This window comes from Octodon degus, unplaced genomic scaffold (assembly GCF_000260255.1).
Source record: "Octodon degus isolate 3935 unplaced genomic scaffold, OctDeg1.0 scaffold00092, whole genome shotgun sequence".
Taxonomy (NCBI): domain Eukaryota; kingdom Metazoa; phylum Chordata; class Mammalia; order Rodentia; family Octodontidae; genus Octodon; species Octodon degus.
This window is the reverse complement of record NW_004524668.1, coordinates 2381610-2387831: the sequence shown is the minus strand read 5'-3', so window position 1 is coordinate 2387831 and position 6222 is coordinate 2381610.

Sequence of the window (6222 nt, the reverse complement as noted above, 5' to 3'; positions counted from 1 at the left end):
ATCCATCCATCCATCCATCTATCCACTCATCCATCCACCCATCCATCCAATCATTTATCCATCCTCTCATCTGTCCATCCATCCATCCATCCAGTCATCTATTCATCTATCCATCCATCCACTTATCTATTCATCCATCCACTCATCTGTCCATCCATCAATCCATCCACCAATCCACCCATCCTCCTGTTCATCTGTCTACTCTTACAGCCAGCTAGCCACCCATCCATTCATTTTTTTCAACAAATATTTATTAAGCAGTCTCTATAGTGCCCAGCTTTCTTTGAAGGCACCAGAGATATAGACAGATGAATAGAACACGATCCCTATCCTCATGGAGTTCATACTACAGTAGGGGAGGGCACAGATCATAAACTACAAGTGGCTCTGAAGAAAGATAAAGCAGGGTCCAAGGATGGGATGAAGGGTGTGATCTGAGATGGGAAGGTCAGACACAAACACCTGATTATAATGCTGGTGCTGAGTATGTGTCAAGCATGCTGGCGACCTGGCAGAGTGGGCAGCTCGTTGTTCTGGAGAAGCTGCAAGGCAGGGCTGACAGGGTCATTGAGGAAGGTGTCACATACTCTGCCACCTAAGCTGAGCTATGGAGAAGGCTGTACCAGGCCAAGTGCGCTCTCTCTCTCTCTCTCTCTCTCTCTCTCTCTCTCTCGCGCGCGCGCGCGCGCGCTCTCGCTCTCGCTCTGTGTGTGTGTGTGTGTGTGTGTGTGTGTGTGTGTGTGTAAAGATGGGGAGGGGGCATGGCAGTGTGAGTGGTGACACAGTGTCAAAACTGGAACCAGATGGTAAAGGGTGTTTAAATGTCAAATCCAGAAGTAGGGACTTGATCCTGAGGGTGATAAGGAATCCTCCAGGGGTGCTGAGCAGGGGAGGAACACCTGCAGATGGATTTTAGAGCTCTTACTACCATGTGGTGGGAGGGACTAGAGGGCCAGGCTCCAGAGGCCAGGTGTGGTGAGGTCAGTTTGAGATGGCCGGGGGAGAACTGGAGCTTGGAAAATTCCACCCTCCCAGGGAGCAGTGGCCTACAAACACCCAGAACTGGATCCCACTGGAGACAGCGGGAAGGAGGGAGAGCCCATGGAATGAAGCCTGACCGAACCAGGCAGGTACATGTTTGGGGCTGAGCCAAAGGAGAGAGGGGCTGATGAATCAGCCTTAGAAAAGTCAGAGGGAGTTTCGATCCCCTGTACCACATGTCATGCAGGCCCTGCACCCCCCCTTCTCCTGTACACTGAGCCAGAAAATGAGTCTGGGTGTGGTGGTGCACACCTGTAACCCTAATGCTGGGAAGGCTGAAAACAGGAGGATCGCTATGAGTCCGAGCTGCATAGTGAGACCCTGTACCAAATACATAAAAAAGAAAGAAAAGAAGGGCTGGAGAGATGTCTCAGTAGAAAAAGCACTTGCCTGGCAAGTGCAAGGGCCTGAGTTCAATCCCCGGTTCTGCTAAAAAAAAAGAAAAGAAAAATCAGAGTGAGCTACGCACTGGTGGTGCCCAGTGTCTGACTGGGTGGGCGCACACAGCCTGTCTGTCCTAGAGAGAATCTGAGGCTCGGCTTTCTGCTGCCTCACGGTCTCACAGCGCCGTCGTGCTCTTACTGCCCCATTGCACAGGCAAAGGAGCTAAGACCCAGGGGCGTGGAATCACTTGTCCAAGGTCATGCGCTGCTCTGGAGCTGAAGCCCAGGTCTCTGCCACTCCAGGAGCATGTGGTCCCGCCCATTGCGCAGTTGTCCACGGAAGGAATCCAGAAGCGGCTGCTTTGGATCTCCTGGCCTTGAGGCGGCCGTGATATTGGGACAGTAAAGCCCCATCATCTGTGCACCCACAAGTACTGAGAAGTTTTAGCAACAGGTTGGAATTTGTCCCTCTAAACTTCATGTTGAAGGGTACGGAGAAATAGCTCAGGAGAATAAGCACTTGCCTGGCAAGTGTAAGGGCCTGAGTTCAATCCCCGTGTCCACCAAAAATAAATAAATAAACTCCATGTTAAGGGGGCCAGGAAGATAGCTCACTAGCAAGGGCCCAAGTTCAATCCCTGGTTCCATGTTGAAACTTAATCCTCAATTTGACAGTATTAAGGGTGGGCCTTTAGGGGGGTAGTTAGGTTATAAGGGTTCCAGTTTTGTGGACAGCATTAATGGCCTTTATGAAAGGACTAGTGGGGAGGAGGGGGCCCTTTTGCCACTTCTGTCATTGAGGACTCTGACAGCAAGAGGACCTCACTGGATTGATCTTGGGCTTCCCACTCTCCAGAACTGTGAGAAAATACACCTTCCTATTGTTTATAAATTACCCAGTCTCTGGTAGTGTTTTTGTTTTAGGCTCTTGCTAAGATGTTAAATTGCCCAGGCTAGGGGCCAGGGAGATAGCTCAGTGCAAGATCCTGAGTTCAATCCCTGGTACCGCAAAAAAAAAAAAAAAAGAATTTTAAAAAAATTGCCCAGGCTGAGCTTGAACCTGTGATCCTCCTGCCTCAGCTTCTCTGAGTGCTGTGATTACGGGCAGGCGCCACCAACTTCCAGGGTAGTCCTAGCACCACGCCCAGAGGCCAGTGATAGCAGGTGCCCGTACGTGTGTCCTGAGTGGGAAATGGCCCCCCGGCCCTCTTTCTGCCTGAGTCCCACGCCACCGAGGCGGCACAAACTGCTCCTCTGGAAGGGATGAAATTTCTGGGACGCAATCCAACTGGGCTGTGACGGAAGCTCCGAAGAAACAGGGTCACTAGATACAGCTAAACTGGTTTCTTAGTCATGATTAACGCTTTCCTCCATTGTGGATTCTCTCTGTCCTGCCCCCAAGTTTAATCTTTCACAAGTGAACTCCTTCTTTCCTCTTCCCTGAGAGTTCCTCTTCCCCACCCATGTCCCTTGTAGGTCACCCAAGTAGCTCTGTGTTAGGTAAGCTGGGCCTTTTACTTAGTTTCTGGGCCCCTGGTTATTTCTGTCTCTCCAGTTCCCAGATGCATGACAGGTGTTCAATAAATATTGTTCATGTAATAAATGAATGCTGAATGAATAAATGAATGAATGAGTCAGGACTGAAGGAACCAGGAGCTCAATTGAGTTCTCTGCTGGTAAATCTCTCTCTCTCTCTTTTTTTTTTTTTTTTGGAACTGGGGATTGAACTCAGGCCCTTGTGCTTGCCAGGGAAGCGCTTATTCCACTGAGCCATCTCCCCAGGCCCCTAAATCTCTTGATTTACACAACTCACTTTGGCATTTCTGGGCCTTGATTTTCCTACCTTTTGTTTGATTTTCAATACTGGGGATTGAACCCAGGGATTTCGCGCTGAGCTACATCCCCAGTTCCTCAACCCTCTTTTTAAAAAATTTTTGAGGCATGGTCTCACTAAGTGACTACATTGCCTAGACTGGGTTAAAATTTGCAGTTCTTCCTGCTTCAGCGTCCTAGAGTACTGGGATTACAGGCAAGCACCAGCGCGCCAAGCTGTTTGTTTTCTGAAACAGGGTCTCACTATGTGACCTGGAACTTGCAGTGAGTGCTGGGATTACAGCCAGGCTCCACCACGTCTAGCTCCACCTTTGAAATGAACAGATCTGATGGAACCTCTGTCCAGCCCAGTGTCCACCGCAGGGAGCTGAGCAGGCAGTGACCATTACAGTGCAGTCTCCCTCCGTGTACACACTCAGATGAAAACCAGTGCTTGTCGAGTGGGAGGCAAAGCCCTGATATGACTCATAGCCATCCTTGTTGACCTGGAAATAGCCGCCCAGTATGCTGTGGGCTGGGGCTTCGCAATCTTCTGTGCTCGCTGAGCGACTCTCCCTTTCAGTCTCTTGCGGGCTGCTGAGGGGCAGGGGCAGGGCATAGTGGTGTTGCAGGGATTCCCTTGTTCATCTCTTCAGCTGATTAACTCTGTGCAGCATCGTCCTAGTAGCTGGCGCTGGAGTGCAACAGTAGGCTTCCAGGCTGGCGGTAGAAATGGACAGCAAACACATAAGCGTGGATGTGAATTGGGAGGATTCGGAATGTGAGAACTGTTGTGGAGGAAATCAAGAGTGCTGGGCTAGAGGGGACCAGGAATGGAGGTTCCCTTCACTAGCAGGTCACAGCAGCGCCCCCAAGTTGATCAAAGAGCTTTATTTCAGCTGCAGCTGGAGTATGAGAAGAGCTGACCTTGCAAAGAGCAGAGGGAAGAACAAGGCAGGCAGGGGGAACCACACGTGCAAAAGCTCAAAGCAGGGAAAGGAATCCTCAGGAGCCCTTTTTATTTTTTCAATAGGAAACCCATATAAAACTGTAGTTCCTTAGTTATTAGCAGTGCCCGATTAATTGTCTGTATTCAACCAATCAAGCCCCTGTGGCGTAAGCCAGCCCTGGCTGCTGGACCCTGGGGACAAACAGTGATGAATGAAAGCAACATTCTTGTCGCAAGGGTCCAAGGCCTGGCACCCCATGGAGAAGAGCAGGTCTGATGTTTGCAAAGGGCTCCCCAGCTCGGATCCCTGGGGAATCCAAATAAACCCCTGCAGAGAGTGGCATCCCGGGCCTCCCTCCAGCCTCCAGCGGCTGCTCGGCTGCCTCAGGCAGGAGGCTTTGGGCTTCCTGCCTCCCCTCCCCCACCCACCTGGCACAGAGGGTCTTTCATCCATTGTCACCGCTTCCTGCCGATGGCTCCAGCTGCAGGTCCAAGCCCTTCGGATTCACAATGACAGCCGGATGCTTTCTCCAGGACCCTCGAGGGGGTCAGGGAGGGGAGTGGCCTGGGCTGGAGATAGTGTTGGGGGGTGACAGGGAAGAGGTGTTAGACCCTGAGTGTTGGGAGGATGGGAATCAGGGCCTGCCTTCAACTATCCCCCCTGAGGGCAAGAAGTGATGAATGACCGGGGACACCGCAGGAAGTCCAGTCCCCCAGGACTGGCCTCGGCTGTAATATGCGAATGAACACCACGTTTGGAGTCGGGAGACCTGGGCTTCTACATGGTTCCATCCCTACCCACTCTTTGCTGGATGATTTAGGCAAGTTTCTTAGCCCCTCCTCCCACCCCAATACGGAGGGCTGAACCCAGGGCTTCACACATGCTGGGCTGATGCTCTACTAAGTATCTACCTCTCCAGCCCTTTCACAAATTGTATTTTGAGACAGGGTCTCCGTAAGTTGCCCAGGCTGACCTCAAACTTTTGATCCTCCTGCCCCAACCCACCCCTCCCCATAGTTGGGATTTCAGGGGTGTGTCACCACACACCTGGCTTTCTAGCCTTGTTTTTAAGGAAACAGATAAGCAAGCAGACCCGTGTCACACCTGCTCGAAGCACTCAAGCATGCCAGTCAGAAATAAGGCTGTGGGTCAAAGCCTGGCTCTGTCACTATCTGTGCAGCCACCAGCAAGTCACATAACCTCACTGTACCTATTTCCCACATTTGTAAAAGGAGGGCAACAACTACCTTATAAGATCATTGTGAGGGTTAGCTGATTATACAGTAAGTGCTCAATAAACAAGCTTCTCATTATAGGTGCTGAGGACAGTGACTTCAAGCATAGAGGGGTGGCCTGTGGCAGGCTTGGAGAACAGAAAGACTGTAGCAGGCACTGGATCTTAAGGGTAAGTGTGAAGGGACCAACAGCAGGAAGGGCAGAGGGCATGGCTCTGGGGCACCACAGGTGAAGACTTGGGCAAGCTGTGGGGGGTGAGGCTACCTCTGGAACACAAGGGCTTTGGTCTGGGCCAGTGAAGGTGTGGAGTCACCATACTGCAGCTGGCCAGAGAGGCCAGGGGGAGGACCAGGACCCTGAGGCGACTCTGCCCAAACCACCTGGGCTTAAGTGTGGAGGATGGGTGGGAAGTGGAGCCTGGAGGAAAGAGGCCTCAGGGAGGCCAAAGCCTTGACAGTGTGGGCCACACCAGGCAGGAGAGGTCTCCTGACCCTTGTGTCCTGAGGGTCATGAGACATGCACACAGGAAGGGCAGAGCGACCAGGTGTGGCTGCATATGTCCAGCACTAAGGGGCTGAGGCAGGAGGATTCTAAGTTTAAGCCCAACCTGGGCCACTTAGCAATTTAGCAAGACCCTGTCTCAAAGTAAAAATAAAGGGGCTGGGGCTGGTGAGATGGCTCAGTGGTCTAAAGCACCTATTTAGAACAAGCTTAGCAAAGCACAGGGACTGCGGTTCAATCCCCCAGCACCACATGCCAGCCAGCCCCGCCCCCTGGTGGGCTGAGCTGGCCACACACAC